The 21,566-nt window shown below is 55.0% G+C and overlaps 1 protein-coding gene across 11 annotated transcripts in view; it reads right to left on the bottom strand.

Annotated features, from left to right (window-relative positions):
• The window catches only part of GNG7 (G protein subunit gamma 7), a 179,771-nt gene that overhangs the window by 154,306 nt on the left and 3,899 nt on the right, over positions 1-21,566 (bottom strand). For 2 of the 11 annotated variants that reach the window (XR_013531229.1, XM_078361460.1), the window contains exon 1: positions 925-1,347. The exons of 6 other annotated variants lie outside the window; for them this stretch is intronic. The gene's annotated coding sequence lies outside the window, so the exon portion shown is untranslated. Of the gene's footprint in view, positions 1-924; positions 1,348-13,726; positions 13,805-15,506; positions 15,595-21,566 lie in introns of those variants that run through there. 3 more of the 11 variants (XM_078361459.1, XM_078361457.1, XM_054250168.2) reach the window with 2 other exon arrangements.

A 21,566-nucleotide genomic window follows, 5' to 3' on the forward strand; every position in this document is an offset into this window, starting at 1 on the left:
CATCCAATAACCGACGTCCTTATAAGACGAGGAAAATTTGGACACAGACACACACAGGGAAGGGGCCGCGCGAGGATGGGGGCAGAGACTGGAGCGCTGTCACAAGCCACGGAGCGTCGAGAATCGCCGGCCACTGTCAGACGCTGGAAGAGGCAGGAAGGACCCTCCCTGGGAGCCTCTGGTCCGGGAACAGCCCTGCCCACACCTTCATCTCAGAGCCAGAGAATCACTTTCTGTGGTTATGAGCCATGCGGGTTGCGGTCTTTTGCCACAAGACCCCTCAAATACCCAAACTTCACCCCACGGAGACCTTCCCGTAGGCAGCCACATCCTGGCATGTTCAGACACCCCCTCGTGGACATACACGCACCCCCAAGGCGCCAGATAGACACTGATTTCCATCTAGAAGAGCCCATGAGATCAGCAGCGATATATCTCTGCCGCCCAGGCGACAGTGCAGCCTCCACCACCCAGCTCAAGCGATCCTCCCGCCTCGGCCTCCCGAAGTCCGGGAATGACAGGCGTGAGGCACCGCGTCCAGCCTCTCTGGGGATTTTCAGGAGCAGCTAGTTAGATATTCTGCAGGTGGGGGGTTCGGGAGCCTGCACCACTTCCTAGACCCGGTTGGAGGAGTTGGGTGTGATTTTCGCTCCGGCAGCTGCAAGACTCAAAGAGCCGCCGGTCAGAGGGGAGTCACTCAGACAGCTTCTGGGGTTGCCGGGGGAATACGTGGGCCACTGGCTCTCATCTGCACTTTCCCTCCCTGTCCAGGGCTCATTTCCACCCAGGCAGGACTCTTAATTCCCAGAGAATCTCAAAGTGAGGCGTTCTGGCTGTCGGCTCTGAAGGGACTCCGCATCTCTGTTACAGACCCGAATCTGTGTCGCTGCCGCAGAGGAAAGACGACTGCTTAATTACACTTGCCTGTCTACGCTCGCAAGATTCCTTCCAGGGAGCAGGATCCGGGAACGTCCTCTGGAGACAGGGCCTTCCAGGCAGTGACGGGCTCCGTGCTGGAGCGTGGAGGCTGAATCTGATCTATCGACGGAAAATTCCATGCATTTCTTTGGCTCAGATTCCTTTCTATACAACGGTGGTTCTCAGCCTGGGGTCCTTCTGGCCCCCAGGGGATGCTGGGTGGTAACTGGGGTGGTAACTGGCTGTTATGACTTGGGGATGCCTCTGGAGGCCAGGGCTGCGTCTCAGCACCCCGCCGTGCCCAGGACAGGCACACCCCAGAGAACGATCCAGCCCCGGATGCCAAGAGGGACATACCCTGCCTACATGATCTGGAAAAATACTGAGTCTGCTCCCTGCTCGCGCTAGACCCCAGGAAAAACTCCCAATGGGGTGGACAGCAGAAACCAGGGGGACCTCGAGCTCCTGGGATGCTCCTCCTCTCTTCCTCCTCACTCAGGGTGTGGATTACAAAGTGTGCAGCCTCCTGGGACCTCAGAAGGGCAGAGAATCACGAGACGTGGAGTTTCCTGGGGGTCCATGGAATCCCCTAACCCCAGGGGTCTCACCTGGGGGTGATTCTGCCCCCCATGGGGCACTGGGCAAAGTCTCGGGACATCTTTGGTTGTCACGACCGGGGGTGTCCCTGACATAGACTGTCTGGAGGCTGGAAACGTTGCTCAGCACCCCACAGAGCCCAGGACAGCCACCCGAGAACGTTCTGGCCCCAAGGTCCACAGTGACAAGAGTGACAACCGCCACCATCATCTGCAGGACTGACCATAGCCACATGCATCTAGTCCCACAAACATGACTGTGACCGTCCCTCTGACTCAAAGGACAGAGGCAGTCCCAACCTTTCTTCTTTTTTGTTTTTTTTTTTTGAGATAGAGTCTTGCTTTGTCACCCAGGCTGGAGTACAGTGGTGCAGCCTCGGCTCACTGCAACCTTCATCCTCCGGGTTCAAGTGATTCTCCTGCCTCAGCCTCCCGAGTAACTGGGATCACAGGCGTGTGCCACCACACCCGGCTAATTTTTGTATTTTTAGTAAAGATGGGGTTTCACCGGGTTGGCCAGACTGGTCTCAAACTCCTGACCTCAAATGATCTGGCCGCCTCGGCCTCCCAACGTGCTGGGGATTACAGACGTGAGCCACCAAGCCCAGCCACCATTCCCAGTCTTTCTAACTCTGCCACCTGTGCTGAGCAGCAGTGGCCTCTGTGTGGATGTTAGTGAGGGGTCAGCAGGCTTAGGAAAACAGCACTCCAGGCATCCAGACCTTCCACTGTGGCCCTGAGTGGAAGGGCGGGTGGCGGTGACCAACACCAACACTGTCACAGCAAGACACACGGGAGTGTGACATGGCCACTTCCATCTCGGTCCACACCCTACACTGAGGAAATAAAACCTGGGGAACGAGATATATAAGTGAAAGGTGACTTCTAGAATGTTCTGGAATTTTCCAGAAGCTTCTGGAAACTTCCAGAATTTTCTGAAACATGGCTGGCATTTTTGCATAACAAGGCTTTGGATCCAGAAGCTGCTGGGCTTGGGCACAGAGTCAAAAAAGTAATAAAGGAAAGACCACGGAATGCAAAGTTCCAGGGATAACATGGCTGCTACACAGTGGCCAGGTGGGTCACACCCACTGTACACGGGTCACACTTAGCTCTTTGGACTCAGTTGCCTGTTACGGGTGGGGGAACCAAATCCTGGGATGGTGTCATAAAATGCATACGGGTTCAGTTTCCCCACCCACAACACAGGGAGAAGGATCAGATGAGGTGTCCAATCCGGGGAGGTCCTGGGCAGCGCCCCCACGACCATCACCTCCAACCCCGATCCTGCCAAGCCCCAGACTGGTAACTGCTTATCTCAAGGGATCCCAGTGCGCAGAGCCAGTAGCGGCCCTCGGTGTCAAGTCCTCACCCCATGGAAACAGAATCCCTTCCCTGACCCATGCCCCAGCCCACTCATCCTCTGTCACGCAGCCTTCAGCGACAGGAGACCAACAGCTTCCCACGACGGTCCCTCCTATTTGCAGACAAGCCTGATTCCTAAATCAACCTGGCCGAGCTACGGCTCCGATCCCGTCCTCCCAAGAACAGACTTCATCGTCTCCTCGACTTGCCCCATGCCCGTCGGGCCCGTGGGGAAAAATAACAACATAAATAACATACAGTGTAATGCTAATTTTTTTTGAGACAGGATCTTGCTCTGTTGCCCAGGCTGGAGTGCAGTCACAGCTCACTACAGCCTCAACTTCCTAAGCTTCCACGCGATCCTCCTGCCTCAGCGTCCCAAGCAGCTCGGACCACAGGGGTGCACCACCACATCTGGCTTTTTATAATTTTTTGTAGAGATAGACTATGTTGCCCAGGCTGGTCTTGAACCCCTGGGCTCAAGCAATCCTTCCAACTCAGCCTCCTGAAGTTCCGGGATTGCCTCGAGCCACGACACCCAACCAATACTAATATTAACATATAATATCCGCAGCGATACCGGGACCACCACCCACCCAGGTCACAGCCTTGTAGTCCATCCCACCCTATTCAATGACCCTAGGGAGTGATTCCTATCCCGTCTGACACACGAAGAAACAGAGAGGTTCCATGTTTTGCTCAAAGTTCACACAGTGGCTAAGTAGGTATTCCAAATCCAATGCCTCACCATGCCACAATGCTTCCTACATTCCAGAGAACTCTAGAAGGTTCTGGGACTTTCTAGAAGGTTCCGGAAGATTCCAGAACCTTCCACCATGCCCCGCCTTTCACTTCTTACGTATCTTACTCCCTCAGGTCCCACTTCCTCAAAGCAGGACAGAATAAACCCATTGGGCTCCCATCCGCATCTTCACCTTATTCATTGTATCAAGATAACACCTTCCTAAATTACCTGGGGTTGTCAAGACCTGCTCAGCCGTCCCAGATGTGGAGGGACTCAAACCCCAGGGCCAGAATCTCTTAAAACAGAACAAGTCAGTGTCCACAGCTCTACTGGGCTTGACCCACGGCAGAGAAACATGAGGCGCTCACAGAGAAAACCAAGAGCATCTTCACATAGTCTATTAGAGACTGTCAGCCAGGCATGGCAGCTCATGCCTGTAATCCCAGCGCTTTGGAAAGCCAAGGCAGGCAGATCGCCTGAGCTCAGGAGTTCAAGACCGGCCTGGCCAACGTGGTGAAATCCCGTCTCTACTAAAAATAGAAAAATTAGCCGGGCATGGTGGTGGGTGCCTGTAATAATCCCAGATACTCGGGAGGCTGAGACAGGAGAATCGCTTGAACCCAGGAGGAGGAGGTTGCGGTGAGCCGAGATCGTGCCACTGCACTCCTGCCTGGGCGACAGAGCGAGACTCTGTCTCAAATCTCTCACACACACACACACACACACACACAATGTGAAAAAAAGAATAAGCATGTACTCTTTCCCTCCTACTCCAAGAAAAAGACTGTGAGCCGGGCGCAGCAGTTCATGCCTATAATCCCAGCACTTCTGGCTTAAGCCCACGAGTTTGAGAATAGCCTGGGTAACATAGTAGGGCCATGTTTTTTGGGGGTTTATTTTTGTGTGTGTGATGGAGTCTGCTTTGTCGCCCAGCCTGGAGGGCAGTGGCGCGATCTCAGCTCATTGCAACCTCCACCTCCCAGGTTCAAGCAATTCTCCTGCCTCAGCCTCCCCAGTAGCTGGGACTCCAGGCACGTGCCACCATGCCTGGCTAACTTTGTATTTTTAGTAGAGATGGGGAGTTTCACTCCATTAGCCAGGATGGTCTCGATCTCCTAACTTCATGATCTGCCTGCCTTGGCCTCCCAAAGTGCTGGGATTACAGACGTGAACCACCTCGCCCGGCCGGCCTCCAGCTCCTGGACTCAAGCCATCCCCCCAACTCGGCCTCCCAAAGTGCCGGGCAGAGAGAGGGGAGGCGCGTGGGAGCCTGGCAATTTCGAGGTGTCACTGAAGCACAGGGTGACATCGGACGGGGAGAAGAAATGGGGGAGCAGGAGGAGATTGTGAAAACCGGTACTGAGGGTATTCCAGGTGATGAGAAAAATGAGAGGGAGGAGGAGGAGGAGGATGGGGGGAGGGGGAAGGGGAGGGGAGGGGGAGGGAAGGAGGAGGGGGAGGAGGAGGTGAGGGGGAGGAGGGGAAGGGAAGGGGAGGGGAGAGGGAGAGGGGGAGGAGGAGGGCAGGGGGAGGAGGAGGGTGGAGAAGGGGAGGGGGAGGGGGAGGGGAGGGGGAGGAGGAGGGTGGAGAAGGGGAGGGGGAGGGGAGGGGGAGGAGGAGGGTGGAGAAGGGGAGGGGGACGGGAGGGGGAGGGGGAGGGAAGGAGGAGGGGGAGGAGGAGGTGAGGGGGAGGAGGGGAAGGGAAGGGGAGGGGAGAGGGAGAGGGGGAGGAGGAGGGCAGGGGGAGGAGGAGGGTGGAGAAGGGGAGGGTGGAGGAGGGGAGGGGGAGGGGGTGGGGGGAGGGAGGGAAATTAACTGAGCTGTGAAAAAACCCCCTGGGGCTGACCCCTCTTGCACAGGGACGGGCTTGCTGCTGGGAGGCGCCTGAGCAGAAACAAGAGCTCCTGCCCGGACAGAGGAGCTAAAACCCTCCCTCGGCCCCAAGGGGCTGAGCTGCAGAAGTGGCGTCAAATAAACAAAAATCCCACCAGGCACAGAAGCCCGACCAGCAAGTCTCTGGACTTAAAAACAAATGATGGGGCCGGGCACAGCAGGTCACACCTGTCATCCTAGCACTTTGAGAGGCCGAGGCAGGTGGATCACAAGGTCAGGAGTTCGAGACCATCCCGGCCAACATGGTGAAACCTCATCTCTACTAAAAACACAAAAATTAGCCGGGGGTGGTGGCACGTGCCTGTAATCTCAGCTACTTGGGAGGCTGAGGCAGGAGAATCGCTTGAACCCGGGAGGCGGAGGTTGCAGTGAGCCAAGATGGTGCCATTGCACTCCAGCCTGGGCAGCAGAGCGAGACTCCATCTAAAAAATAATAGTAAAATAAATAAATAAATGATGGGGCCGGGCGCGGGGGCTCACACCTATAATCCCAGCATGGTGAAACCCCGTCTCTTCTAAAAATACAAAAACTGGCTGGGCGTGGTGGCAGGCGCCTGAAATCCCAGCTACTCAGGACGCTGAGGCAGGAGAATCACTTGAACCCCGGGAGGCAGAGGTTGTAGTCAGCTGAGATTGTGCCACTGCACTCCAGCCTGGGCAACAGAGCGAGACTCCATCTCAAATAAAAAAAACAAACAAAACCCTACATGTCTCGTCCCGTCCACCGGTGTTCACAGCAGAACCATTCGAAATAGCCGAAAAATGGGAGCAATGCGAGAGGTAAGTGAACCCACAAAGCATGGTCCGTCATGCTCTGGAATCTCACCCAGCCTTGAAACAGGAGCAAGGGCCGGGTGTGGCGGCTCACACCTGCAGCCTCAGCGCTTCGGCCACGAGTTCAAGGCTGCGGTGCGCTCCGATCACGCATGACAGAGCAGGACCCTGTCGCCGTGAAAAATGAAATGAGAATGTGGATGAACCTTGAGGACATCAAGCTCAGCGAGAGAGCCGGACACAGAAGGCCTCACAGCGAGGGTGAGCCCTTTTTTTTTGAGACGGAGTCTTGCTGTGTCTCCCAGGCTGGAGTGCAGTGGTGCGATCTCGTCTCACTGCGACCTCCGCCTCCCAGGTTCAAGCGATTCTCTTGCCTCAGCCTCCTGAGTAACTGGGATTACAGGTGCCTGCCACCAAGCCAGGCTAATTTTTGAATTTTTAGTAGAGACGGGGTTTCACCATCTTGGCCGGGCTGGTCTTGAACTCCTGACCTTGTGATCCACCCGCCTCAGCCTCTCAAAGTGCTGGGATCACAGGCGTGAGTCACCACGCCCGGCTGTATGATCCCATTTCTAAGAAATGTCCAGAACAGACCAATCCACAGAGACAGGAGGGGATGTGTGGGTGACGGGGGCTGGGGGAAGGGGTGGGGGATTATGGCTAATGAGGATGGGGCAGCTTCTTTAGGCTGATGGAATATTCTAATTTTTTTTTTTTCCTTTTTGGACAAGCTCTCATTCCGTTGCCCATGCTGGAGTGCAGTGGTGCAATCACAACTCACTGCAGCCTCCGCCTCCTGGGGCTCAGTCGATCCTCCTGCCTCAGCCTCCCAAGTAGTTGGGACGGCAGGTACATACCACCACGCCTGGCTTGTTGTTTATGTTTTGTGGAGATGGAGTCTCACTATGTTGCCTGGGCTGGTCTCGATCTCCTGGGCTCAAGCGATCCACCCACCTCAACCTCCCAAAGTGCTGGGATTACAGGCGTGAGCTACCGCGCCCCGTCTGTTCTAAATCTGATGGCAGCAAAGGTTACACAACTCTGTAAGTACATTAAAAACCAGTGAATTGTATGCCTAAATGATGCGCCATGTGGCATGTGAATTACATCTCTATAAAACTGTTAAAAAAAAAAAAAAACACTCAGGCCGGGCGCGGTGGCTCACGCTTATAATCCCAGCACTTTGGGAGGCCGAGGCAGGTGGATCACGAGGTCAAGAGATTGAGACCATCCTGGTCAACAAAGTGAAACCCCGTCTCTACTAAAAATACAAAAATTGGGAGGCCAAGGCGGGTGGATCACGAGGTCAAGAGATCGAGACCATCCCGGTCAACATGGTGAAACCCCATCTCTACTAAAAATTAGCTGGTCATGGTGGCGCGTGCCTGTAATCCCAGCCACTCGGGAGGCTGAGGCAGGAGAATTGCCTGAACCCAGGAGGCGGAGGTTGCGGTGAGCCGAGATCGCGCCATTGCACTCCAGCCTGGGTGACAAGAGCGAAACTCCGTCTCAAAAAAAAAAAAAAATTAGCTGGGCGTGGTGGCGCGTGCCTGTGATCCCAGCTACTCGGGAGGCTGAGGCAGGAGAATCACTTGAACCCGGGGGCAGAGGTTGCAGTGAGCCGAGACTGTGCCACCGCACTCCAGCCTGGTTGAAACAGTGAGACTCTGTCCCAAAAAATAAAAAAGTAGGATGGGGGTGCCAGGGGCTGGGGAGGGGGCTGGGGAGTGTTTCATGGTGACAGAGTTTCAGTTTGGGAAGATGAGAAAATTCTGGAAAGGATGGTGGTTGATTAAACGTGCCCCAAAAATGGTTAAACTGGGACATTTTACGTTACATGTAATTTACCACAATGAAAAATGAAGAGAAGGCCGGGTGCAGTGGGTCACACCTGTGGTCCCAGCACTTTGGGAGGCCAAGGCTAGAGGATGGCTTGAGCCCAGGAATTGGAGACCAGTGTGAGCAGCACAGCGAGACCCCCATCTCTAAAAGTCAGCCGGGCGTGGTGATGTGCACCTGTGGTCCCAGCTACTTGGGAGGCCGGGGTGGGAGGATGACTGGAACCCAGGAGGTGGAGGCTGCAGTCAGCTGTGATGTCACCACTGCACTCCAGCCCGGGTGACAGAGGGAGACCCTACCTCAAAGGAAAAAAAAGGGAAGGAAAACAGAAGGGAGTGGGCGAGAGAAGAAGCAGCGGAGAGGGGCAGGGAGGGAAGTTACGAGGCCCCGTCCAGCCTGTGCCAAGTGTCCAACCCCCAGTAACCTCCGTGCCTGCCGGGGCTCCTCCTCCTCCAGAGACGAGGGCCTGGCGGGCAGGGGACCGCCTTGAACACCCGCCCACACCCTGCCCTTGTTTGCCCAGTGAAAAGAGGCCACTAAGAGAAAGGCCTTGGCAAAACAAAGGACACTGTTCACTGTCCCTAAGAGAGGAGGGCCTGACCTGTCTCCCCGAGCGCTCCCATCCCAGCCCACTTTCACTTTCCAGGGCGCTCCGCCCCCACCTCAGCCCCCTACCCAGCCATCCTGCTTTCCGGAAAGACTCTGCTTTCTGCAGACACTCCGTCAGCAGGAGAGCATGGACCCAGGGGTGTCACCTGGATCCCAAAGGCCAGAGGTCGGAAAGTGCCCTCGGATCCAAATCTCCCCCCTCCCTTTTTTTTTTTTTTTTTGAGACAGAGTCTCACCCTGTCACCCCGGCTGGAGTGTAGTGGCGCGATCTCGGCTCACTGCAACCTCTGCCTCCCGGGTTCAAGTGATTCTCATGCCCCAGCCTCCCGAGTAGCTGGGATTACAGGTGCCTGCCACCACCTGTAATAAATTAGCCTGGCTAATTGTTGTATTTTTAATAGAGATGGGGTTTCACCATGTTGGCCAGGCTGGTCTCGAACTCCCGGCCTCAAGTGATCCACCCGCCTCAGCCTCCTAAAGTGCTGGGATTAGAGGCATGAGCCACCGCACCCGGCATCCTCCCTCCTTTTTAAAAGTGTTTTATCTGAGGCAAAGCTGTGTTTAACACCCCGTCCAGGCGTCTGCTTTCTTTAGTCTCCAACGCCGGGATCCCAGCCAGCCCCTCAACACCCTGGGGACGGGCAGGACGCATATGTCTCTAATCAGAAGGGAAACATCTCTCCCAGACGCTCTTCGGTGTTTGCAGCCAAGATGGGGAACACGATGGGTTTCCAACCCCTCGACCAATCCCAAGGAGCGGAGCCTTTGTGCGGTGAGGACAGAACAAAGTTTACTTTTTTTCTTTTTTAAGACAGATTCTCGCTCTTTAGCCAGGCACCAGGCTGGAGTGCAGTGGCTCGATCTCGGCTCACCGCAACCTCCGCCTCTCGGGTTTAAGCAATTCTCCTGCCTCGGCCTCCCAAGTAGCTGGGACTACAGGCGCGCGCCACCACACCCAGCTAATTTTTGTATTTTAGTAGAGACGGGGTTTCAGTATGCTGGCCAGGCTGGTCTCGATCTCTTGATCTCATGATCTGCCCGCCTCAGCCTCCCAAAGTGCTGGGATTACAGGCAAGCGCCACTAGACCTAGCTAAAATTTTTTGTCTTTTTTGTAGAGATGGGGTCTTACTGTGTTGCCCAGGCTGGTCTCAAGCTCCTGGGCTCAAGCAATCCTCCCATCTTGGGAGGTGGCCCACGCCTGTAATGCCAGCACTTTGGGAGGCCAAGTGCCAGGGTTACAGGGTTACAGGAGTCAGCCACCAGACTGGCCAAGGAGTTTAAATCATGATGCAGAAATTAAAAGCAAAGTTTGCGGGTCAAAGGATGGAGAGTCTCAGAATCAGTGTTCCGGGGAGGTGGGGAGGTCCCACAGCAAGAACGGCCTCAGAGTAGCCGGCGGGTGGGCTAAGGCCACCTGGTATGGGAGAACCAGGTCAACATCACCAGTAGGAAGTCATGAGGGTCCCGAGGACCCCTGATGGGGGAGACCAACAGGGCACCTCACCCCTATGTGTTGTTTCCCAAAACCCATAACCCTGGTCTGAGTACGAGAGAAACATCTGACAAACCTAGATCACAGGCCAGAGCCGCGGCTCACACCTGTAATCCCAGCACCGTGGGAGGCTGAGGCGGGCAGATCACCTGAGGTCAGGAGTTCAAGGCCAGCCTGACCAACATGGTGAAACCCCGTCTCTACTAAAAATACAAAAATTAGCCGGGCACGGTGGCGCGTGCCTGTAATCCCAGCTACTCGGGAGGCTGAGGCAGGAGAATCGCTTGAACCCGGGAGGCGGAGGTTGCGGAGAGCCGAGATCGCGCCATTGCACTCCAGTCTGGGCAACAAGAGCGAAACTCCATCTCAAAAAGAAAATTATATATATATTTATAAGTTTCAACAGCAAAGACCACAATTACATTTGTACCACCTAATAAATCCAGTAAATAAATAAATGAGAAAGCAAAAACAAAAATAAAACTAATGCAAAAAAGAAGGAAAGAAAAAATGGCAATCACACTATGCACGGCACCATGCGACGGGGAAAAAAGTCATTCTACATATTTGTTCCCAAATCATTAAGCCCTCCTCATCCTGGAGGCCACAGGAATGAAAGCTCCTAACAAGACCATATTTGGGCCAGACACCGTGGCTCACGCCTGTAATGCCAGCACTTTGGGAGGCCGAGGCGGGAGGATCACCTGAGGTCAGGAGTTCAAGACCAGCCTGACCAACATGGTGAAACCCCATCTCTACTAAAAACACAAAAATTAGCTGGGCACGGTGGCGCGTGCTTGTAATCCCAGCTACTCGGGAGGCTGAGGCAGGAGAGTCGCTTGAACTCAGGAGGCGGAGGTTGCTGTGAGCCGAGATCGCGCCACTGCACTGCAGCCTGGGGACAGAGGGGGATTCTGCCTCAAAACAGTGAAATAAAATAAAAATGGGGTAATCATTCTTAGCCCACGGACCACATATCAAACCACGCTGTGGGACAGAGGTGACCCGAGGGCGGTGGCTGCGGACTCCTGAACTGGACGTGCTCCAAGGCTTTCCCTGAGCTGAGCTGTCTTTCTAAGACTCTTTAATTCTAAATCCACGTGACTTTTTCCATTTCAACCTGTTGGCTCAGTTCTGTCTCCTTTTTTTTTTTTTTTTTTGAGACGCAGTCACCCAGGCTGGAGTGCAGTGGCACAATCTTGGCTCACTGCAGCCTGTACCTCCCAGACTCAAGCAACCCTCCCATCTCAGCCCCCCAAATGTCTGGGGTTACGGGCATGCACCACCATGCCCAGCTAAGCTTTGTATTGTTAGTAGAGACGGGGTTTCACCGTGTTGGCCAGGCTGGTCTCGAACTCCCTGACCTCAAGTGATCGCCCACCTGAGACTCCCAAAGTGCTGGGCCAGGCTGGGCACGGTGGCTCATGCCTGTGATCCCAGCATTTTGGGAGGCTGAGGCGGGTGGATCACCTGAGGTCATGAGTTCAAGACCATCCTGGCCAACAAGGTGAAACCCCGTCTCTACGAACAATACAAAAATTAGCCGGGTGTGGTGGCGCGCGCCTGTAGTCCCAGCTACTCAGGAGGCTGAGGCAGGAGAATCGCTTGAACCCGGGAGGTGGAGTCTGCAGTGAGCCGAGATCACACCCCTGCACTCCAGCCTGGGCGACAGAGCGAGACTCCATCTCCAAAAAGAAAAAAGTGCTGGGGTTACAGGTGTGAGCCACCGTGCCCGGCCCTCAGTCTTCCACACCAAGAAGGAAACTCCAACAGAGACCGGGGACTCTGGGTGACAGTGACGTGTCAATGTGGGTTCATCTATTGTGATTATAACGGACGCACCACTCAGGTGCGGGGTGCCGGCGGTGGGGGAGGCTGGGCGTGTGGGCTGCGGGGGGTGTATAAGAACTTTCTGTTCTTATCGCTCAATTTTGCTGTAAACCTAAAATAGCTCTAAAAAAAAATAAAGTCTATTTAAAAACCCGAATGTATCCTTGTACTTTCATGCAATCGCGGATCATAAAACCTTATTAGAAATGGTTCAGGCCGGGCTCGGGGGCTTGTGCCCCTAATCGCAGCACTTAGGAGGATGAGCCCTGAGGATCGCTTGTGCTCCGGAGCTGGAGAGCACCCTGGGCGGCATGGCGAGACCCCAGCTCCACTAAAAATGGAAAAATCAGCCAGGCGTGGCGTTTCGTGCTTTTAGTCCCGGCCACTCAGGAGGCTGAGGTGGGAGGATCGCTTGAGCCTGGGAGGCTGAGGTCGAAGTGAGCCAAGACTGCACCACTATACTCCAGCCTGGGCAACAGAGCAAAACTGTCTCAGAAAAATCAATAAATAAAAGGAAAAAAGCCAGGCGTGGTGGCTCACGCCTGTAATCCCAGCACTTTGTGAGGCCAAGGTGCGAGGATCACTTGAGGTCAGGAGTTTGAGACCAGCCTGGCCAACATGGTGAGGCCCCATCTCTACTAAAAATACAACAATTAGCCAGGCATGGTGGCATATGCCTGTAGTCCCAGCTGCTTGGGAGGCTGAGGCAGGAGCATTGCTTGAACCCGGGAGGTGGAGGTTGCAGTGAGCCGAGATCACGCCACTACACACCAGCCTGGGCAGCAGAGCAAGACTCCATCTCAAAAAAAACAAATAAAAAAGAGGAGGGAAATTTCCACGGACACCCAGGGAAAAGGCCTCTTGTGATGACAGAGGCAGTAGCTGGATCAATGAGGCTATAAGCCTGGACTCCTGGAGCCCCCGGAGGGTCGGGAGTTTGAGACTAGCCTGGCCAACGTGGTGAAGCCCCATCTCTGCTCTGGAGGGAGTCTCTGGAGGGAGTGCAGCCCTGCCCATACCTTACTTCAGACTCTCGGTCTCCAGAACCACGAGACAATACATTTGTTATTTTAGTCACCAGCTCTGTGGTCATTCATGACCGTGGCCCCAGGCCCCTCCTACAACTCAGCATTGGCAAGGCTGGCAGCGTCCAGGCCTTACTTTCTGGCCACTCTCAAGCCACCGCCGTCTCTGTGCCCAGCAGACTGTGCCAAGACATTTGCTTTTGAACTTGGCTGGATTCACCTCTGTTCTTTGTTTCCTCCTGGCTTTTTGTCCATTGAGTTAGGAAGTTGTTTTGTTTTGTTTTTTTTTTTGAGACAGAGTCTGGCTCTGTTGCCCAGGCTGGAGTGCGGTGGCGCGATCTCAGCTCACTGCGACATCCGCCTCCCAGGTTCAAACGATCCTCCTGCCTCAGCCTCCCGAGTAGCTGGGATTACAGGCACACGCCACCACGCCTGGCTAATTTTTGTATTTTTAGTAGAGATGGGGTTTTACCATGTTGGCCAGTCTGGTCTCGAACTCCTGACATCGGGTGATCCACCTACCTCAGCCTCCCAAAGTGCTGGGATTACAGGCGTGAGCCACGGCGTCCAGCCAGGAGTCTTTCTAAAAAGGCCAGGGCAGAGGTCAAAAGAGCAGTGAAATGCATTGTGGTGACTCACCCCTATAATTTCAAAACTTCGGTGGGCTTGAGCCTCGGAGTTCAAGACCAGCTTGGACAGCATCTAAAGACCCCGCCTCTACAAAAGATAGAAAAATTAGCCAGGTGTGGTGGTGCTTGTAGTCTCAGCTATTTGGGAGGCTGAGGCGGGTGGATCACTTGAGCCGGGAGTTCAAGGCTGCAGTGAGCCGTGATTGTGCCACTGCATTCCAGCCTGGGTGACATAGTGAACCCCTATCTCATTAAAAAGAAAAGTAGATTTGGCCGGGCGTGGTGGCTCATGCCTGTAATCCCAGCACTTTGGGAGGCCGAGCTACGTGGCTCACCTGAGGTCAGGAGTTCGAGACCAGTCTGACCAACACGGAGAAAGCCCCACCTCTATTAAAGAAAAAAAAAGAAAGAAAAGAAAAGTTGACTTTCAGCCACGCACAGTGGCTCACGCCTGTAATCCCAACATTTTTGGGAGTCCAAAGCAGGTGGATCATTTGAGCTCAGGAGTTCAAGACCAACCCAGGCTACACGGTGTGACTCCATCTCTACAAAAAATTAGCTGGATGTGGTGACATAGGCCTGTAGTGTCAGCTACTGGAGGCTGAGGCGGGAGGATCGCTTGAGCCCAGGAGTTTGAGATCATCTGGGCAACATAGCAATACCCCAACTCTACAAAAAAAAAAAAAAAAAAAAAATAGCTGGGCATAGTGATATGTGCCTATAGTCCCAGCTACTCAGGAGTCAGGGTGAAAGTATCGCTTGAACCCAGGAGGCGCAGGTTGCAGTGAGCCGACATCATGCCACTGAACTCCAGCCTGGGTGACAGAGTGAGACTGCGTTTTGAAAAAAAAGGCCTTCAGCCCCGATCGCTGTCAGTGCCTGAGGCTCTCAGCTCGGAAGGGTGTTGGCCTTTAAAAAAAAAAAGAGGGGCGGTGGCTCACACCTGTAATCCCAGCACTTTGGGAGGCCGAGGCGGGTGGATCACGAGGTCAAGAGATCGAGACCAGCCTGGGCAACATGGTGAAACCCCGTCTCTACTAAAAATACAAAAATTAGCTGGGCATGGTGGCGCGTGCCTGTGATCCCGGCTACTCGGGAGGCTGAGGCAGGAGAATTGCCTGAACCTAGGAGGCGGAGGTTGCGGTGAGCCGAGATCACGCCATTGCACTCCAGCCTGGGTAACAAGAGCGAAATTCTGTCTCAAAAAAAAAAGAAAAGAAAAGAAAAGAAAAGTTGACTTTCAACTAACTAACGTACCCCAAAGGTAATCTTTTTTTACTTTCCCATCCTCCAAGGAGTAACTGTACAGAAATTCCAAAAAGGTGGCAATTTCTGCAAACAGGGTCTCTCCCTGGGCGCTCTGGACGTCGGGCTCCGGACTGTTCTCTGGGGTGCAGCCATGCTGGGCACCGCAGGGTGATGAGCAGCGTCCCTGGCCTCTGCCCGCTCCACGCCAGGAGCACCCCCTCCCTCATGACAGCCACAAATGTCCCCAGACCTTACCCAGTGTCCCCTGAAGGCCAGAATCGCCCCCAGGGACAAGCTCTGATTTAGGGCATGACTGGACATGAGACAGACACAGCCCCAGATAAATGTGCCAAGGGTTGAAGAATGAACGCGCACGTCCCGTCCCCCCCCGAGTCTAATCGAACGCCGCCGCCTCCTCTCGCAGGCTCTCAGAGGTCGAGGCCCCTGTCTTCATTTTGTGACCCCACCACCCGGCAGCACGTCACACACTTAATGTTCTGTTATGAACGTTAATAAATGTCTGTTAAATAAATGACTCTGACCTTGAAATGCCAGCGTCTCTGTGCCTGCGAAATCTCTGTTGTTGGAGATAAAATTCTCTTCCTTCTCTCTCTCGGGCCGGGTTACTCTGGAGATCGTGAGGTGGGTAAGCCTGGGGGATCTGGGTCAGAAATGTGAAGGCTATTTGGAATGGCTCACACCATTTTTGGAGGAATCTACATTTTGGGGAGATTTTCTTTGGTTGCTTTTTTTTTTTTTTTTTTTTTTTTGGGCAGGGAATAGCATTAAACTAGTTCAACCATAGCTTTTAGGGGAATAAAAAACTGTTTTAAAGGATCTCTTGTATCCTAGCCTGATACAGAGCAGTGGTTCTGAACCCCAGAGGACTGTGGACAATGTCTGCATTTATCTGTGGCCGTCACGACTCGGGGTGCTCCTGGCATGGAGGGGGTGGGGGCAGGGACATTGCTCAGCACCCTGCAGTGCCCAGCCCAGAAAATAATCCCGTCCCCCCAGTCTGCAGGGCCAGCAGGAAGCCAAGACATAATTAGGGAAAAAATCAGATCTGTTTCCTGATCACACCAAACACCTGTCTGGGACTCGCCTCCTCTCTCCCTCTGCACTCGGGGTGTGGATTTCAATGTGTGCAGCCTCCTGGGACCTCAGCACGGCAGAGGATCATGGGACGCAGAGTCTCTCGGGGGTCCGTGGAATCCTCTAACCCTGGGGTGATCATCCAGGGGTGGTCCTGTGACCAGAAGGAAGGTCCTGCTGGAGCCAGAGAAACTGGGACACTGAGGCAAGTCTGGGACGTCTGCGTCTTTCTCAGGACCAGGGTGCTCCTGGCACGGAGTGGGTGGGGGCCAGGGACACTGCTCAGCATCCTGCACCCCACCCACGAGAATGACCCTACTCACGCCATCAGCCTAGGAAATATAGGGAGACCTCCATGTTTACAAAATAAAAGTTTGTTTTGTTTTGTTTTGTTTTGAGATAGAGTCTCACTCTGTTGCCCAGGCTGGAGGGCAATGGCACGATCTCTGCTCACCGCAACCTCTGCCTCCCGGGCTCAAGCGATTCTCCTGCCTGAGCCTCCCGAGTAGCTGAGACTACAGGCGCGTGCCACCATGCCCGGCTAATTTTTTGTATTTTAGTAGAGACGGGGTTTCATCATGTTGACCAGGATGGTCTCGATCTCTTGACCTCGTGATCCACCTGCCTCGGCCTCCCAAAGTGCTGGGATTACAGGCAGGAGCCACCAAGCCCGGCCTACAAAATAAAAGTTTTAAGTAACTGGGCGTGGTGGCGTGTATCTATAGTCCCAGCCACTCTGGGAGGCTGAGGTGGGAGGATCGCTTCAGCCGGGGGTTTGAGGTGACAGTGAACCAGGCTGAGAAAATGTGTGGTGAGTGGCACAGGGAAACCCAGCCCCCTCTGTCTACCCACCAGGACGGGCCACACGCCACCAATCCGCTCCCTGGCAGATGTGTATTCTCAAAGCTCCTCTTGGCCTCACGTCTGGACCTGCCTCAGCCTCCCTCTGCCCCCTGGACGGCTTCGCCCCTGCAGCTACACAGCTCCCAGAACATGCAGGCCCCAGGTCCCCACCTCTGTGCCACCCCGGGCTGCCATCTCCACAGCCCCCACACCGGCACACAGACGCCTCATTCACGTGGCGCTCCCAGGGCCTGGCACCAGTTCTGAGGTTTAAAATAGGCACACAACGGGCCTTTGTTGGCTAGAGGAAGGAAGGAAGGAGCGTTTCAGACAAAAGAGATAGCAACTGCAGCGTCCAGGAAACCCAGGGGCACAGGGGAGGTGGATGGAGGCAAGGCGGGGGCACTTGGAAGGATCAGGGGGCAGGGCCGGGCCACGCAGGTCCCTGGAGACCCCATGAGGAGCTGGGGGTGGCATCATGCGAGTGCTGACTTGGTAGGGGCCGGGAAGTGACCACCTGATCCATGCCCGGGAAGTGACCATCTGATCCGTGCCCGGGAAGCTTATTAGGAAGGTCCTGCTGGAGCCGGAGAAACCAGAGGCCGATTTGTCACTTCAGAGGCTCCCGCCAGGGAGGATGAGGCTCTCAGCTCAAGAGGGAGCACTGGGATGGGGAAGAAAGCAGACAGAGGGGCCTGGCGCGGTGGCTGACACCTGCCATCCCAGCACTTTGGGAGGCGGAGGTGGGCGGATCACCTGAGGTCAGGAGTTTGAGACCAGCCTGACCAACGTGGAGAAACCCCGTCTCTACTAAAAATACAAAAACTAGCTGGGTGTGGTGGCGGGTGCCTGTAATCCCAGCTACTCGGGAAACGGAGGCAGGAGAATTGCTGGAACTCGGGAGGTGGAGGTTGCAATGAGCTGAGATCGCACCACTGCACTCCAGCCTGGGTGACAGAGCGAGACTCCATCGGAAAGGGAAAAAGGGAAAGGGAAAGGGGGAAAAGAAGGCAGACGGAAGAGGCTGGGCGAGGTGGCTCACACCTGTCATCTCAGCACTTTGGGAGGCCGAGGTGGGCAGATCACCTGAGGTCAGGAGTTCAAGACCATCCTGACCGACATGGAGAAACCTCGTCTCCACTAAAATTCAAAATTAGCTGGGTGTGATGGTGCATGCCAGTAATCCCAGCAGCACTGCACTCCAGCCCGGGTGACAGAGTGAGACTCCGTCAAAAAAAAAGGAAAGAAAGAGAAAGAGAGGAAGGAAGGGAGGGAGGGAGGGAGGGAGGGAGAAAGAGAGGGAGGGAGGGAGATAGAGAGGGAGGGAAGGAAGGAGGGAGGGAGGGAGAGAGGGAGGGAGGGAGGGAGGAAGAGAGGGAGGAAGGGAGGGAGGGAGGGAGGGAGAAAGAGAGGGAGGGAGGGAGATAGAGAGGGAGGGAAGGAAGGAGGGAGGGAGGAAGGGAGGGAGGGAGGGAGGGAGGAAGAGAGGGAGGGAAGGAAGGAGGGAGGGAAGGAGGGAGGGAGGGAGCGAGGGAGGGAAGGAGGGAGGGAGGGAGAAAGAGAGGGAGGGAGGAAGAGAGGGAGGGAGGGAGGGAGGGAGAAACGGAGGGAGGGAAGGAGAAAGAGGGAGGGAGGGAGGAAGAGAGGGAGGGAGGGAGGGAGGGAGAAACGGAGGGAGGGAAGGAGAAAGAGGGAGGGAGGGAGGAAGAGAGGGAGGGAGGGAGGGAGGGAGAAACGGAGGGAGGGAAGGAGAAAGAGGGAGGGAGGGAGGAAGAGAGGGAGGGAGGGAGGGAGAAACGGAGGGAGGGAAGGAGAAAGAGGGAGGGAGGGAGGAAGAGAGGGAGGGAGGGAGGGAGGAAGGAAGGGAGGAAGGGAGAGAGGAAGGGAGAGAAGGAGGGAGAAAGGAAGGGAGGGAGGGAGGGAGAAATGGAGGGAGGGAGGGAGGAGGGAAGGAAGGGAGGAAGGGAGAGAGGAAGGGAGAGAAGGAGGGAGAAAGGAAGAAAGGAAGGGAGGAAGGGAGGGAGGGAGGGAGGGAGGAAGGAAGGAAGGCAGGCAGCTGAACAAACACCCCGAGTTTCCGCGCAGTGGGCCGCCCGTGCACAGGAAAAAGCCGTTTACATCCCAGCTCTTGCTTTATCGCCCAAAGGCAGAAGCAGCCACGCGTGTTCTGCTGGACATATGGACGGATCAGTGCGGCGTGGCCCATCCACGCTCCGGAACCCGACTCAGCCCTGGAAAGGAGTGAGGCTCCGACGCAGGCCACGGCGTGCGTGGATGCACCTTAAGGACGTCACGTGAGGGAGAGGCACCAGACACTAAAGGCCACACCGTGTGTGACAGGCCAGTCCAGAGACAGGAGAGAGATGAGCCCCGTCACGGGGACAAGGGGCTTTCCTGGGTGATGGGATTTTTGTTTGTTTGTTTGTTTTTGAGACAGAGTCTCACTATGTTCCCCAGGCCAGAGAGCAATGGTGCCATCTCAACCTCCGCCTCCCAGGTTCAAGTGATTCTCCTGCCTCAGCCTCCTGACTAGCTGGGTTGTCAGGTGCCCACCACCACGCCGGGCTAATTTTGGCATTTTTAGTAGAGACTAAAAATATTGCCTTTTCACCCTGTTGGCCAGGCTGGTCTTGAACTCCTGACCTCCGCTCTCCTCGGCCTCCCAGTGCCGGGATTAAGCCCTTTCAGAAAAGAATGTTCTGAAAGGGGCTTATAGGGATGTTTGCACAACCGATAAACTTATTTAAAAGACGAAATTGTACCCTTAAGAGGACTGAATTTTATGAAGTGTAAGTTATACCTCCCTTTTTTTTTTTTTTTTTGAGACAGAGTGTCGTTCCGTCGTTAGGTGCCAGGCTGGAGTGCAATGGCGCGATCTCGGCTCACCGCAACCTCCGCCTCCTGGGTTCAGGCAATTCTCCTGCCTCAGCCTCCCGAGTAGCTGGGATTACAGGCACGGGCCACCATGCCCAGCTGATTTTTGTATTTTTAGTAGAGACGGGGTTTCACCACGTTGGCCAGGCTGGTCTCGAACTCCTGACCTTGTGATCCGCCCGGCCTGCACCTCCACTTTTGTAATAAAAAGCAGTAGGACTTTTCCATGTGTGAGGTTCAAGTAATTGCTTGTGGAAGCGCCTCAGAGCTGCTGAACAAACCCCCCCACCTGCCCGTGTCCGGAGTGGATGGGAGGGAGGAGCCACACAGAGAGCGTGGCCCACTCACACCGCAGGATGGGGGAGGAGGAGGAGGACGGGAGTGACCCCTCGGGAGCCGCTGTGTGACTAAGGACAGGCCAAGCCGTCTCCTGAGCTCTCACACTCGCCGGTAAGGTCTCCTGGGTGACATAAACCACGAGCACTTTTCTCCAACCTTTAAGAGACAGAGGCCAGGCCAAAGAGTGCATGTGTAATAAGCAGTGACAAGGGAAGTCCAGAAATGTCCCTGAGCAGGGGAGGGCGCCGATCTGCAGCAGTCAGTCATGAAAGGACACGGCGTCCGGGCACAGTGGCTCACGCCTGTCATCCCAGCACCGTGGGAGGCCGAGGCGGGTGGACGACCTCAGGTCAGGAGTTGGAGACCAGCCTGGTCAACAGGGTGAGACCCCGTCTTTACTGAAAATACAAAAATTAGCCACGCGTGGTGGCGCGTGCCTGTAATCCCAGCTACTCGGGAGGCTGAGGCAGGAGAATTGCTTGAACCCGGGAGGCGGAGGTTGCGGTGAGCCGAGATCACGCCACTGCGCTCCAGCCTGGGCAATGGAATGAGACCATGTCTCAAAAACAAGGACAGGCCAGGTGTGGTGGCTCAGACACATAAGCACAGCACTTTGGGAGGCCGAGGTAGGTGGATCACCTGAGGTCATCATCTCGGTCCCCTGTAGAAAGCACCAGCTCCTGGCCAGGCTCACGCCTGTAATCCCAGGACTTCGGGAGGCCGAGGCGGGTGGATCTCCTGAGGTCAGGAGTTCAACACCAGCCAGGCCAACATGGTGAAATCCCATCCCTACTAAAATTACAAAACTTAGCCAGGTGTGGTGGTGCATGCCCTGTAATCCCAGCCACTCAGGAGGCTGAGGCAGGAGAATCACTTGAGCCCGGGAGGCAGAGGCTGCTGTGACCGACGGCATGGCATCACTGCACTCCAGCCTGGGCGACAGGGGGAGACTCTGTCTCAAAGGAAAAAAAACCAGAAAGCACCAGCTCCCAAGCCCACAGAGACCAGGCACAGCCTTCTCGTAAGGAACCACGAAGCATCCTCGAAAATACAAGTGACGTAGTGGCTGTGACTTTAAAGCCCACTGCTGTTTCCACGTGCAACTGAGAAAAATCCGAACGCCGCCCTGAAGGAAGAAAGGAGTGTTTTTATGCTACGACTGGGCGGACAGAAACATGCCTCCATTCGGTAAACACGAAGCTGAACCGTCTGCGCCTGAGGGTGACTCTGTTTCGTCCTCTCTGCCGTCAAACAGTGGGGGCCCAGGGTTTACTAAGCGTGAAACAAGAACAGAAAATAACGGTCTTCGTGGAAGCTTCACGATCCACGTTAAAATGAGGAAAGCACATGACAAACTCTGGCACCTTCCAGTGCCTGTAACTGACAACCTCATCCCACCTTCTAAATCAGCATGAAGTGTTCAAAAGCCACACAAAAGACCCACGTCGAAA

Source organism: Callithrix jacchus, chromosome 22 (genome assembly GCF_049354715.1).
Source record: "Callithrix jacchus isolate 240 chromosome 22, calJac240_pri, whole genome shotgun sequence".
Taxonomy (NCBI): domain Eukaryota; kingdom Metazoa; phylum Chordata; class Mammalia; order Primates; family Cebidae; genus Callithrix; species Callithrix jacchus.